Raw genomic sequence first — 15,663 nt, 5'->3', positions numbered from 1 at the left:
GGTGGTTGGGAGCAACTTTGAGACTGTTGTGTGGAGGGGAAATTAAGTGTGCTCTGTCAGATTTTACAGGTGTAGCTTTGGGCTAGGCGTGGGTTTAAAGCAAGTCTTACAGAAATTTCTGGAAAGCATTTAGGCTCAAATTTCTCTCAGTCCTCCAGTTTCAGGGGAACCATACCTCAGTGGGCCTGTTTCTTTGTCCCCTTCTCCTTCACCATGCAGACCTCGCATGGCTGAGGAAGGTCCTTTCCATCAGGAGTCAGAGAGCTAGGCAATTACGCACGATCTTTGAGTTACCACACAGAAACGTAGCCATCCTGAAATGTTCATGGGCAAAACCAGAGCTCATGGCAGTTGAGATTATCAAGAAGGTACTTAAAAGAAACCAGTCCCAAGGCTTTACTGTGTTAAAATGGATCCAGCTCTGGGCTCTGTTTTGCTAAGGTCTAAGTGTGAGTGTGTGAGTGTGTGTGTGTGTTTGAGAGTGATTGAGTGTGTATATCAGGGGTTGGGAAGAGCAACAAGAAGAAAAGGAAGAAGAAGAGGAAAAAGAAGAGGAATATAACACCAAAAGATGCTAAGCCCTGGCCTCCCTTTCTCTTCCATATGCTACATTACGCACTGTTCTACACCATTACAGTCACTACATGCCTGGTGTTTTTCTCATGAACTGAGATCTGCACTCAGCTGTAATGGAATGAAAACTCTCCCCTTGATGGTCTTACAGCCCCTTGAATAAAACCACTCCAAAACTGCTAAAATAGATCAAGCCCTGTTTAGAACCGTTTGTGAGCCAGGAAGAAGGCAGAAATCCAATTAAATGGGTGTTCACTGAAGCTGGAAACAGTTTGGACAAGCAGAAAGTAGGGGAAAGGAGGGAGAGCCCAGACATTGAACTTGAACAAAGCACACTTGCGGGTGGGAGGTTGCTGGGAGCGGAGAGCAGGGGGGCTACAGCAGAGCTTTAAGGAAGGGGCCGCACGAAGGAAGCAGGTGAAGAAAGGCTGGTGGAGACAGGGAAGCAGAATCAAGAAGGACTGACCTGGGTTCCCAACTCTTTAGAGTCACAAGTTGGAACATTTTTATTTTTTTCTTTAAACTTGTATGTCACAATGACAGATATCTCAGAAATGCACTTTAATTTCATTCTTTCCATGGCCCTAGATGGTAGGTATTAACATATACCCATTTTACAAGTAAGGAAACAAAGAAGTTTGAAAGATGTTAAAAAACATACCTGTGTTCTATCATAAAACTTGTGCTTTTTTCTATCTTTCTTCTACCACATCACCTCTGGCCTGGAAAATCCCTCCTGCTGGTAATCTGCTTGTCACTTGAGCAGCCTGACCCATGCTATGAAGCACAGATGTTGGCCGAGTGTTCTGTGAGATTCCCTCTTACTCTTAAGTTCTAGACATTTCAGCAGGAACAAGGGGAGAAGATCCAGTTAAAATGTATCGCACAAAACAGACAAACTGAAGTTCACCCTTGTGCTCCACAAAACTTCTTTGTGGTTTTCTCTATGCTGGAGCATGATCGTTTGAATGCTGAAATGGTCCCTTCCAGTCCCACTTGGGTCAGTAACTATATGAGCTTGCAGTTTCCTTAATATCTCCAAGTTTCAATTTCTACACCAGGCAAATAGGGATAATCACACTGTTAAAAACCTGCATTCATGATTAAGTGAAATGACCTTTCCATTTATTTGTATAAGAAAGGCAACAACCCCTGCCTCCCAATGACTGATCTCCAGGAATCTGGGTGGGTCTATTGCCAAAAATGAAAAAAAAAAAAAAAAAAAAGCAGTGCCACGCTGGTGGCTTCTACTGGACCAATTCTCAGCAAAGAAAAGAATATACAAACATCTGTCCCTTGAGTCTCTGAGAGAGTTGAACAGTTGTTTCAGACCCAGTTCCAACTAGACAGGATGACTGAGAGCTTATTCAGAATTCAAGGTCACCTTTGAGTTATTGGACAATGCCTCTGTACTCTGGGGGGTGGTCCACAGTAGGAATGTGCCAGAATGGCAAACATCATTCCAAGCAAAAATGTTCAGAAAACCCAGGAAATTACCTTTGGAGGAACAAGCCATGTAGATGATGCCACAGGCCCTCATATACTACTAGAGGCTTAACAATAGCTCAATCATAAATGAATCAGAAATGATTATTTGGAGTCATTAGCAGGTGGCAACCTCTACCTACATTCTGTCCCAGACCGAGGATACAGAACTCTGTCCAGCATCAATGGAGAATGTTATGGACCGAATGTTTCTGTCCCCGGAATTAATGTGTTGAACTCCTAATCCCCAGTGTGTTGGTATTAGGAGTTGGAGCCTTTTGGAGGTAATTAAGTCATAAGGGTGGGACCCTCATAAACAGAATCCATGCTCTTACAAAAGAAACCCCAAAGATCTCCCTTGCTCCTTCTGCTGTGTGAAGATTGAGTCCTCACCAGATACTGTAAATGTATTTGGTAAAATCTGCGGGTACCTTGCTCTTGGACTTCCCAATCTCCAGGACTGTGAAGAATAAATTTCTATTGTTTATGAGTTGTGCGTCTGTAGTCATTCATTAGAGAAGATCAAATTAAGATAGAGTACATCGTTGCATTTAGACGAGACAAAAGAACGTCCAGTTCCAAACTCCAGCTGTCCTTTCTACAATCAGAACACTGAAGCTGAAAGGAAACACCTTTGTGTGTGAAGAGGAGTTAAACAAGGAAAGATTTCATTCAAGAGTCTTCTCCTCTTGGAGTATTTCCATGACAGGAGTGTAGGAAGAGTGAGGCTGGGAAGATGCAGGCAGGTGGGCTGGGGACCAGAGGGAGCAAGAAGGCCCCACACAGGATATTCAGCTATTAGACCCAGAAAACTGCACATAAGACCAGTGGAGGCAAGCCTTTATGAGAACTACTAGAAACCTTGTAAAAGCCCCTCTTTGCATCCGAAGAAGACTACTGTCCTCCCAATAGTGAGGGAAATGATAGGGATTCAGGAGGTAGTGAGGGTAGGAAATGGTAACAGCTGTGTGCAGGAACTGCACTAACCTGGAACATGTATTATCTTATTTACCTTCACACTAATAATGAGAAAAGGTGAAGAGGCTTCAAGGTCAGAGAATGACCTGAAATCTGCAAGCACTGAAAACATATTATTTGAATGGATAAACAGGATTGTTCTAGGTTGGGGCTAAGGCTCAGAAACTTGCCAGGTTACAGCTTAACTCCGTGCCTGAGTCTGAATTAACATGGAGAATTGGTCAGGGTTTAGTGAGCCTGAGGACAGGTGCAGTTTGTAACTAATGCTTAGTCTCGGGACTGGGCTACATCTGAGGCCAGGCTCAGATCAAACTGTGTACTTATCAGATCTGTGCTTCAGTATCTTCCTTCCACCACTTTGAGCCTACTCCGCAGACCTGGAGCTCATTTCTATCCCCATGCCTCTCCCTCACTCACCTCTGAGTTGACAGTCAATGTCACTGTGCCCACGACCGCTCCTACATGTGTCCTTCTTCCTTGCAGACCACGGGCTGTCTGGGATCCTTAGTATTATGCCCTGCCTCATGCCCAATACAGACAAGTTTCTGCTCCAAAATGGCAACGCCAGGGTGATACAGGATACTACCAGGTGATACAGAATTCTGCCTCCCATACAGCGCATGCTATTCTCTTATCTTCCACAAGGAAATGTGTCCCAAGACACATGACTTTGAACAACAACAAAACATAACCTTAGGGGTGCAGGAGAACCCACAATCAAGTCACAGACAATTTAATATCAGTTCATCTAAGCCACAATTTAACCATTTAACCAGATAATTGAATGGACCAAAAAGGTAAACTGGGGTGGGTCTTGGTACCCTGTCCCCGTCTGCATATCGTGTGACCTACTGGCATGGAGACTGCAGCCGGAGGCACCAAGCACTGGGCTTCCCTCATCACGGGTTTCTTCCTCTGTTGGCTTCTTTCCATTTCCTTCCCTGAAGACACATAAACAGAATCCAAAGTTACCATGACCCAAATGTGTAACATACGGTGCAATTAGTAAAAGTGCATTAGGAATCAAATTGGTCCTCCACTGCCACTTTTGTGATAATGAGAGGGAGGAAAGCCTGGGAAAACAATTGGGAAGCAAATAGCGGGAACCCAGTGTGAACTTCCCAGAAGAGGGAGGCTCTGAGGATGGGCTCAACATCCTGACTCAGGGTCATGTCTTAAAAAGACACCTGTAAAACTTCCTTTACAGAAGACTGCATTTCTGTTAGGCAATTTGGCAATATGTAACCAAAGTCTTAAAAATGTCTGAAACCATTGCTCTAGTAATTTCACTCCCAGGAATTGATTATAAGGAAACCGTAGAAAATGTAAACTAAGATTTATTTCAACACTGATCCTAACAGTGAAAACTTGAAAATAACCTTGAAAGAATAGAAATATGAGAATAGTTAAGGAAATTACAATGAGAACAAACAATGGAAAATCATGCAACCATCAAATGTATGTTTACAAAGAAGCCCTAATAATGCAGGGAGATGCTGCTAACAAAATTGTGAACCAATTGCAGCACATAAATCTAAAAATGCAGTGTGAGCTCAACTGTTTTATCTACCAATTGACGTCTTCATCTAGCTTAAAAACTCATTGTAAATACATAAAAATTGTAAATAGTGGTTACTGCTAGATTTTGAGCTTCTGAGTGAGTTAAACATTTATGCCATTATTTTAAGTATCTTGCAAACGATTTATAAAAAATAGACAATGTTTTGATAATCTCGGGGTGGGGGGGGATGCATCCTGTGGAATAAAAATTGCATCTATCTCCCCTGCCTCATTCTTCTTTCATATCAAGTAAGACTTTTTTTTTTGTTTTGTTTCTGAGACAAAGGGCCCTGGCTCTTTTCTCTATTACCAATACCTTCCCCAGCTCCTGAGTAGAGGATATGATGCCCCATAATACAGATTCTCTTAGATTCTTCAGTAATTGCTCTTTCCCTTTCACACAGTCAGCTCAGCTGCTCATTCAAAGCCGTTGTTTCCCTGGCTGTCAGAGCAAGCTAGATGAGGATTAGGTAGCAAAAATCCTCTTTTGAAAGTAGTTTTATCTCAAAAAGGGGACTGCAGACTGGAGCCATACATCCAATCTCCAAATACCTTGCTACTCAAAATATAGTCCCTGGATCTGCAGTATCAGCATCACCCAGGAGCTTGTTAGAAATGCAAATTTCTGTGTCTCACCCCAGACCTATTGAATCAGTATCTGCATTTTAACAGGATAGCCAAGTGATTCTGTGCACAATAAGTTTTGAGAGAAGTGCTGTTTTATAATATATTTGTAGCAACCTGGTGTAATAAAACAAGTACAAGATCATGAGTTGGGGTACCTGATCTTCGGTACCAGCTGTTGGAGAGGAAAGAAAAACGTTTCCCTCTACCCATCTTAGTTTCATTGCTGGGACCCTATAAACTAGACTGACAAAAGACAGATTAACAAGAGAAAAACAAGCAGAAGTTTATCAACCTGTGCATCACCCATTCATGTGAGAATACCTAGAGATGAGTAACTCAAAGGGGCTAGTTAGAACTTGTGCTTATATAGCACCTTAGCAAAAAACAAAAGATTTTAAGAGAAGTGACATGATAAAAGAAAAAGGATTTTGAGCTTCTAGAGGTGGCAAATTGTGGAAAAGCAAACATACAGGGAAACTAATGGTAGATAAGGGCTAGTTTTAGCAAAGTTTATGGTCTGTATTCCTCTGGTGCTATCTCTGGGCTGATAAGGGTCTAAAATTATCCCTGTTGATTAACCTCTGTGCTTTGTGGTAGAGTGGGAACACCTTTACAAATATATGACCTACTTTTAGGCAAATAGGGGAAAGGCAGGGAGATTTTCTTGTGTCAGCTTCTTCTCAATTGCCTTCAGTTCAGAATGCCAAAGGGACCTATTTCGGTGTGGTATATTCTGCCACCCTTCACAGTTCTATAACTAAAAGTAGCATGACCTTGAAAAGCTTGATGTTTCTGACCAAGGGATATTTAAATTTCAGTTTTTATCTCTGAAAAATGGGAGTAATATGAACATGTGCACACTGTCATATTTAAAATGAATAATCATCAAGGAACCACTGTATGGCACATGCAGCTCTACTCAATGTAGCAGCCTGGAGAGGAGAGGAGTTTAGAGGAGAATGGATACATGGATGTCTGGCTGAGTACCCTTTGCTGCTCATCTGAGTCTATCACAACATTGTTAATCAGTTATACCTCAATACAAAATAAAAAGTTTAAAAATAAAATAAAATCTCTCCATGATAAGGTTTGGGAGAACTGAATTGGGCAGTATGAAACTTTGAGGACACTGCCTAGAACTGATTAAGCGTTAAATAATTTTTATCATCATTATTGTGATTATACAAGACAGGGATAAGGATCAAATGAGATAATAAATACTCAAGGCTGCCAAAGATGTATGAGATTCTTATGCAGATGTGAAGAGAAGTTATCTTTATAGATGTTAGGAAGCATTCTGATCCAGAGAGCCAACTGTGAAATGATGACTCGGAAAAAGGCAGTGAAAATACAGGGTTATTGGAGCGTTTGGATTCCTGGGGCCTGAGCTCACAGAATCAGCAGGGGCAGGAGCCAGCAGAGTGGAATCAAGGTTCCATAGACTCACAACTTCCCTCACTGTTCTCAGTTCCTTCCCACTCAGGGAGGAGAAGAAAGGATTCACTTGTTAGGAAAGTAAAGGGAAGTTTCAGTGAATCCACCCTCTCACATCCCTGGCTCCATTACCTGACAATGAACTCATCCCTTTCTGGCTTCTGGTGAGTAATCTCTGCAAAATTTTTTCCCCATTTTCAAATGTTGGGAGGCTCTGCCTTGATGCCCTTGAAAGAGGAAGAGGAAAATGTCTAGGTATTACACAGGCCTCATCAGCTGTCAAGCAAAGTGGTCAACTGCCAATGACAGGGAAACTGACAAGGGAAAAGCTTTCAGTAATGGTTCAAATCTACTCAGCCTTGAAGAAAAGCAGTAAGAACATGTCTTAAGCATTTGAGCTTGAAATTTAAAGAACAGAATGGACTCAAATTGGGAAAAGTGGATAGAGATAAGCTATGGAGGTGGATGGGCTTCCCAGGTCGTGCTAGTGGTAAAGAATCCGTGGGCCAATGCAGGAGACACAAGAGACATGGGTTCAATCCCTGGGTCAGGAAGATCTCCTGGTATAGGAAATGGCAACCCACTCTAGTATTCTCACCTGGAAAATTCCATGGACAGAGGAGCCTGGCAGGCTATGGTCCATGGGATCATAAAGTGTCAGACACAACTGAGCCAGACATACACACAGGGTGGATATGAGAATGGGTTTCAGGAAGTAGGGATGCAACCCTGGGGAAAGGGTTAACCAGTGTTCTCCTTTTAGACTACAGAGGGGCCTGGTGGGCTACAGTCCATAGGGCTGCAAAGGGTCAGACATGACTAAAGGACTTAGCACACAGCATACACTTGACAATCTGAATACAACTTAAACTGTATTCATCAGAATTTTGGCAGAGAAGACAATAATGAAGCAAATTGACCCTAATAAGCTTGCTTCTTAAAATTCAAAAATCTGGACAAGGCCACAGCAACCAGACAGGACACAGTTTCATTTTGCTCAGTGCTACACCCAAGGGATGTTACAAATATGCATTTTCCCTGATCTTCCTCTGACATCGCACTCGGGTTCACATGCTCTCTCTGCTAACAGTCATGCTTTCTCTAGGCCTCCACCACGACCCTCTTACTGCTCTCCGTCTGATCGCTGTTACTTGGTCATCCTCAAGCTGGCCTGGTCTCTCCTAGAGCTCCATTATTTGTTTTCTCACAGGTCTTAAACTGAAATACCTCGAGGGTCAGGGAAGGAGAATGAATCTGTAAATGAATCAGATGCGATAGGGAGTGGTGTGGAGCTTGGAAAACTGGAAATTAAATCTTCTGCTAAAAAGGATTTAGGTATCTTTTTCTGAAACCATGTCCAGGCCAGGTTTATCCATCCCCAGTGTTGAGCTACTGTCTCTCCCAAATGTCTATCCCTAGCATTTGAGTCAGAATCACATTATGTCTCAAAAAGGAAAGGAAAAAAGTTGGATTTCTCCTAAAATCAATGAGGCCCAGAGGAGCCAAATGATGCACCAGGAGCCGGGGGCAGGCGTTTGTCCGATACTTCTCCACTCTCTCTGGACCTTTGGCTTGACTACTTCAGATTCCATTCTGCTTTTATTTTTTATCTCATATGGGCCTCTTGAGCTTCCTGGCAATGGCAATTGATCCAAGAACACCTACTCACAAAGTCATGTTTGCAGGAAGAAGCCCCAGTGCTCTACATCACATACTTCTGGCCTCTCATTTGAGTGGATGGTTTCATACAAGCTCAGTCTCACCTTACAGGGACAGTGTTCTACTGTGAGCAGAAGCCAGGCATCTGTCAGCTTTGCTTCTCAGCCAGGACCTTGTCGGACACTATGGTTATCTGCTCAGCCCACGTGTAAGCACAGCCAAAAGTACAACTGGAGAGGCTGACCTTTCCATCCCCTTCTTGTGCTTTGTTTCTACACGTCAGTCAGCCATGTCTGAGCTTCTCAATATACCCCTTAGAATATCACTCTCAAAAGGATATGCTTTGTCCTTCACTTCTTTCCTTATCCACCAGGCCGAGTCCTACTCATTTTTCACAATCTCCCTCATTTTTTCACTTCTGTAAAAAAGCTTTCATCATCCCTTACCCCCTTCTTCCATCTGTGTTAGGTCTCTTCTCTGTATTTTTTCTTTGAATCTTGTCAACAAAGAAGTGCTTACTACTTTTTCTTATAATTAATACTTTCTTCTTTTTCTCTCACTTATACTGGGAGCTCTGTCAAGGACAGGAGACCTGTGAATCACCTCTGTATCTGCATTCCAGCATGTATGCTGGCACGCAGCAAACATTTGTTGAATGAATGAATTAGTGGTTTGCATTTATGCTCAGGCTCCTACTACCACCACATAGATCATTATGCATAAGACACAAATCAAAATTAGTAAAGAGTATGGGGGGAATTTATTTGCTACATAGAAATCATTCAACAAATGCTGAACTCTTAACTGAACTAAAAAAATCACTCAAGAGAATGAGGAAAATGAATATAAATGTGACAAACCCTGATCATAAGAGTTTTAATGACTTAATGAGTCAGAGAGTGGGTAAGAGTATGACTGACTGCTTCACAGAACCCATGGGGTTATAAGAAAATGCCAGAGTTAGCGAGAGACCAATATTATTAATTTAAGAAATGCTTATGGGATGCCTACTTTATGCCAGGTGAATTATTTAGTAAAACGGAGCTTACATGATGAACTACTATAGCATTTGCCAAGCTGTAATTATGATGAAGGTAAAGGGATGTTTACTTGGTGTGGATAAATTCTAAAATCTTCAGTATCCTGAAGGTGAAATTTGAGTTCAGGGCAATAGGATATCCTGGCAATGAATGGTCCTTAGTTCCACTGTAGGTTTTTTCTTTTTAATTCTTTCATTTTATTTATTTGGCTGCATAGGATCTTAGTTGCGGCATGCAGGATCTTCAATGAAGCATGCAGGACTCTCTAGTTGTGGTGTGTGGGCATTAGTTGCTCCACAGCGTGTAGGATCCTAGTTCCTTGACTTAGGATTGAGCCCAAGTCCCCTGTATTGGCAGGCAGAGCCTTAACCACTGGACCACCAGGTAAATCCCCTTCACTGTAGATTTTGATTGACAGCAGGCTATGTGTACCTGATGTTTCTCTACTTCAACTAAATCTTGAGTCTAACTTTTAAAGATAGTTGCAAAAATTATTAGGACCAACCACAATTGTGTTGATGTATTTATTGGAGGAGGTAGTGTCTAAGCACTTAGGAAACTTTTAGTCAAGATGTTGAACCTGTTGCTACCTGGTCAGAGTCCTAAGGTTGCTGTTACAAAGATAGAATTGATGTTGTCCTAGTGTTGATTTTGTAACTTCTCTTAATCACCTGCCCACCTGGGCATATGTCTACAGAGGTAGCCTGTTAAAACAAACAAGGCAGGGTCTCAGGGACCAAACTGAGTCTGCCCTTTATTTAAATGTTCGTAAAGTTGCACTAATTGATTTTCCTCTTGGAACCTTGGTTTGTTTACCTGAAGCATGGGGTAAAATTGTACACCCTGCAGAACTGAATGAGATAATATAAGTCAAATGGGCCTGACCCAGGGACAAAAATTTTTTTGTTGACCAAACTATAGTCAGGCTCCTAAACCTTCTTTTGGGTCCATGAATGTACTTCCTCATAAAATCTAGTTTTAACAAGAACCCTGCTAAGTAAGTTTAGCAAAGAATTCCTCCACTCTCAATAGCTGATCACCCTCATCCTTGATAATGGACCAAGTTCTTCATCCTGCACCATCTATCCCCTGGACAATGTCTGATTACTCTGGCCTGCTGTCGGCCAGAATCCTGTTAGATCAGTTTAACCAGAACCTCCTTTACCCCTGATGTTTCTTCTTAGTAATTTTCCATCCAGTAACCCCATCCTGTTCCTTGGCTAGAAATTGCCATGTGCCCATCTTTATTCAGAGTTGAGCCTAATCTCTCTCCTGTGAAACTCCAGTGGTCCTGTGGTAATAGTCCTAAGTAAATTCTGCCTCACCGCCTTTAACAAGTGGCATTGATTTTTTTTTTTCCTCTTACCATCAGTCCCTGGATTGGGGGACCTGATAAAAGTTTCCCTTTTTCCTTGCCCCACAATCAAGAACCCTACTATTGGGATGCTTCTGCTCAACCTTCCAGATCTTTGATATTTTTGCCCCCCCCATCCCCCCATCCTCCTGGTTCCTCCTCTGCTCTAAATTTCAGGGTTAGAAAGAATTATGTGGCAAAATTGTTCTTGTTTTTAGTTGTTCAGTTCCTAAGTTGTGTCTGACTCTTTGCGACTCCATGGACTGCAGCACGCCAGGCTTTCCTGTCCTTCACTGTCTCCCAGAGTATGTTCAAACTCATGTCCAATTCAGTGATGCCATTCAACCACCTCATCCTTTGTCATCCGCTTCTCCTCCTGACTTCAATGTTTCCCAGAATCAGGGTCTTTTCCAATCAATCAGCTCTTTGCATCAGGTGGCCAAAGTATTGGAGCTTCAGCTTAAGCATCAGTCCTTCCAATGAACATTCAGGACTGATTTCTTTTAGGATTGACTGGTTGGATCTCCTTACTGTTCAAGGAACTCTCAAGAGTCTTCTCTAGCACCACAGTTCGAAAGCATCAATTAGTTTGGAGCAAAGGACCCAAGGACAAGAATTCCTTGCCTCCTCTTTGTACTCCTAAGGTCTGCAGTGCTGCACAGTTTCTTGCTTGCACTAAATATGACTTGAATAAGAAGGACAAGTGTCCTGGAGAGAACTGGAGATCCTGGAACTTTTGCTTTTGATTATGTAAAATGAAAACATTTGAAATGCCTGCATAAATGCACATTTGTTATTATTATAATCTCATACTTTATCTTCATTTTTGATTGCTATTTAATCAGCAAAAGCTTGGAACACCTCAGCTTTTAGTTTCTCCCTCTATTAAGCAAGTAATGATCTGTAAACAAACACTTAAATAAGTGCTACTTAAACGAACCTCTAAATCCTTTTGTAATGTAAAGAATTCTTTTATTGTGCAAACGAGCTTACCTTCTAATTTTGTTTTTGAGAGTTTGCTTTTCAGTAACTCCATTTACCTCTTCTGTTTAGAACTTAATTACACATGAAGAAGTAGGTATTAGCCTTCCCTTGCTGCTGTAATAAATTACCACAGACTAGCAACATAAAACAAAGGTTTTTTGTTAGCTCACACTTCTAGAGGTCAGCAATCAGAGAGGCCTCTCTTAGGTTCTAAATTCTGGTTCTCACAAAGCAAAAGCGAGGTGTGACCCAGCTAGGGCCTTTTTTGGAGGCTCTGGAAAGACTCCACTCCCAAATTCATTTAGGTTGTTGGCCAGATTCCATCTCAACTATCAGTAAGATGTGCTGTCTGCTCCCGGAAGACACCTAGATTTCCCTACATTTGACAGGGTCCTCTGTATCTTCATACTAGCTGGGGCGCATCAGTCCTTCTCATTCTTCACAGCTCTGTATTTTCCTGCTGTTCTCTTCTGTGTTTTAGAGGCTCCTGTGATTTGATTCACAAAATCTGCCTGCCATCTAGGAGACGCAGGAAGGTCAGGAAGATCCCCTGGAGGAGGAAATGGCAACCCACTCCGGTATTCTTGTTAAGAAAAGCTCACGGACACTGGAGCTTGGCAGGCTCCAGTCCGTAGGGTTGCAAAGAGAGGAAAAAAACTGAGAGACTGAGCATGTGATTAGATTAGCTCCATCTGAATAATCTCCCCTTTTCTTGGTCAAGTATGCTACATAACATAACACAGCCACAGGAATAATATCTCTTCATGTTCACGGGTTCCAGGCACTAGGATGTAGAATCTTGAGTGTTTTCCTATAACTTCTGCCCATCACAGGTACACCTCTACAGAAAAAATTGTTTCCTACTCTGTCTCCTCTTTTGTCTTCTCTTGAATGTTCTTGAAGAGGATATCTCTTCAAGGTTGAGAGGCTGAACAGAAGTCAGCACAGTAACACTGGCAGAGTGAGAAGTCAAATACAACAGATTGCTCGACAATTTTCTTAAGTTATCATTATGGAAAAATTGAAGCTTCTCAGATGGAGCCAAACCCAAGTTCTGAAGCATGTGGCTAAGACTGAGGAGGAATATACACAAATTCGAAGTTTCCTTGTGTTAGAAAGAGCAATACTGTTGAGCTAGATTCTCTGAGGTGCTAGATTATATATTATATATTTAATGCCTAGAAATACTCTGTGATTATAGTAGGTACTCAATGCTTCTCCATCAACTATTAGATTTAAAAAAAAAAAAAAAGACTAGAGTAAACAGATATGGAAAAGACTGATAAATAAGAAAGTTCTTGATTAAAACTAGATATTCTATCCCAGTACCACACAGTTATGATCACTACAGCTTTGTGGCATAGTTTGAAATCTGGGACATGATAACTCTAGCTTTGCTCTTCTTTGTTAAGATTGCTTTTGTTATTTGGGATCTTCTCTGACTCCATATAAATTTTACAATTATATTTTTTCAGTACTGTGGAAAACCCCATTGGTATTTTGATAGGGACTGCATTGAATCTGCAGATTGCTTTGGTTACTAAATGGGCATTTTAACAATATTAATTTTTCCAATCTACTAGCATGAAATACTTTCCATTTATTTGTGTTATCTTCAATTTCTTTCAACAGTTTTTTACAGTTTTCAGATTATAGGTTTTTTACCTCCTTGGTTAAATGTATTCTTCAGTATTTTATTCTTTTTGATGCAATTGTAAATGGGGTTCTTTTTAAAAGTTCTATTTCTGATAGACATGTGTCAAGTGCTGAAGATCATGTGATCATGTGATCATGTGACAGGGTTTGGTCAGAGTAACAGTTACAGCTGAGGCACTCACTGCCCCTGTTATGCATGAGAAGTGTTTTGTTGTCTCCTGGAAACTCTAGTCTTCACCTGTGTCTACACTGGAAAGATGATGGAATCAAACAGGAAGATTTAACCTATTGACAGCAAGCAGGTTTACTTGAGGGATATATAAGCTCCATATTATTCAAAGTATATAAAAATTTGGTCTTGTATAGCAATTGGGTAAGATAGTGATTTGAGCAAAGGTATCTTGCCTCTATCTCCATTGATTTCATCAGAAAGATTGATAGATAATGAAAAGGGAGAAAAAATTTTTAATCAGGCTTGGGTTACAATCAAAAATGAAAAGTAAACTTGAGGGATTTCTAAATTAAACCTTATTTTCAGCCAGGGGAAAATAAAGAGGCGTGCCTGAAACTCTAGAGAGGCATCAAATAGTCTGATAAGGCAGAGTCAATGAGAGAAACGGTCCATAAACATACTTCAAAAATTAAATCTGACAAAATCTTCTTGTCTGATTGGGATTTGCAGATGCCAAGTGAATGATGGGGGATTGGTTGTGGAATCCTATCTTGAATCTAGCACTGGATGGAGAAGAGTGAGCACACCTACAAGGGAAGCATAGCCATCCTCCTGAGACTGAAGTATGTCTGAAAAGGGAGGTAAGAAATCCCTGACAGAGCTCCACTCGCCAGTCATTATCCTCTCCCCAGACACCATGAGGATGAGGAGGAACAAGCCTGCAACCGGCCTCAGCCTCAGCCAGCTGTCCTCCTCCTCTGTTCCTTTTTTATCTGAACAGGTAGCATTTGAAAATAACTGAATGAGTGACCTCAGGCTTGTGAGCTTAGAGAAAGTGGCCAGTGCCGCCAACCTGGGCTCTTCCCTGATAGATTGAAGAGCAACACAGCAAAAGGAGCTCTGGTGCAGGAGGCATGAAAGATGAGGGTTTGATCCCTGGGTTGGGAAGATCCCTGGAGAAGGCAATGCAACCCACTCCATAATTCTTGCCTGGGAAATCCCATGACAGAGGAGCCTGGCTGCAGAGTCAGACACGACTTAGCAACTGAAAAACAACAACAATCCTCCCTCACAGCTATAGAATCCATTTCAGAAGATATGAAAATCAGGTTTTCATAACTGAAGGAGTCAAACCATCCATGCTATTACAAGCACTACCACCTTCTCCTGTTCCATCCACATCAAGATTTCTGCCCTGTCCATGTCCTTCTCTGTGTCCTGATTGCATGGAGCTTCTAGAGCTCTGCATCCCTCTACACTGCCAGGAGGAAGTAGGAGTAACAGATTTGTCCCAGGATAGTCTGCCCCATCACTGAGCCTCCAGCTCCAGCTCCCCAGTAAGTGCCCAAATGCAGCATTAAGCTCTTCAGTCAATGGCTGGTATCGTCATAGGCACCTGGTAAGCTTCATGAGCCTTTATGGTACTTGATACATAATAAATAATAATATACTGCTAGATGATTACTGTATGACTGCCGCTATGATGAACCGTTCAGGAGGAAGTAATAACCATGAGCAAATAGAAAAGCAAACAAAGAAACAATCTGTTGTGCTGCACCTAAAAATAAATCTAGGAACACAGAGAGATTCATCAGGGGTTGAAATATTTTGTTGACAAAGCCACAGGGATAATAGGTGTATTTAAATGTGCTCTTCTGTGCACAGCTTCCCTGGGGCATGCTAGCCCACCTTCCTCCAGCTCTCACAGCCACATGAAGGCAAAGTGGGCCACTTGGGGTTAGACATACATTGACCCCTTGTCATCCCTTGTGATCTGAGGCAATGACTCAGATGTTTTACATCCAGGGAAGCTGGTTTCATTCTGATTCCTAAAGGCCAAGAGTTGAGTGCTCAGAATAATGGGATGCTTGCTCCTTTAACAGACCCTAGTCACTATATATATATACCCTGGCCTCTAATTCCTTCTTTTTAAATTCCCATACTTGTTAGAGGGACTTGAAAGAAGGGACCAGTATTTCACAGCTTTTGTCCCAGTAAAGGAATATTGCTTGATGTCTGAATGCCTGATAGCAGCAAAACATACAGTGCCAAAGATTGAATTCTGTTAAAAACTGATGTATATACTGTATGATTCCATTTGCAGAATAACCTTGAAATGACCAAAAATTGTAGTGATGGAG

The 15,663-nt window shown here is 41.7% G+C and overlaps 1 long non-coding RNA gene across 1 annotated transcript in view; it reads right to left on the bottom strand.

Annotated features, from left to right (window-relative positions):
- Positions 1 to 1,076: 1,076 nt before the first annotated feature.
- Positions 1,077 to 15,663, bottom strand: part of LOC145534961 (uncharacterized) — a 76,752-nt gene continuing 62,165 nt past the window's right edge. Inside the window, exon 2 of the long non-coding RNA XR_014075133.1 lies at positions 1,077 to 3,977. This is a non-coding gene — a long non-coding RNA (uncharacterized LOC145534961). The remainder of the gene's footprint in view (positions 3,978 to 15,663) is intronic.

This window comes from Giraffa tippelskirchi, chromosome 2 (genome assembly GCF_054371585.1).
Source record: "Giraffa tippelskirchi isolate mGirTip1 chromosome 2, T2T-mGirTip1v1.2.pri, whole genome shotgun sequence".
NCBI classification, from domain to species: domain Eukaryota; kingdom Metazoa; phylum Chordata; class Mammalia; order Artiodactyla; family Giraffidae; genus Giraffa; species Giraffa tippelskirchi.
This window is presented reverse-complemented; position numbering and strand designations above follow the sequence as displayed.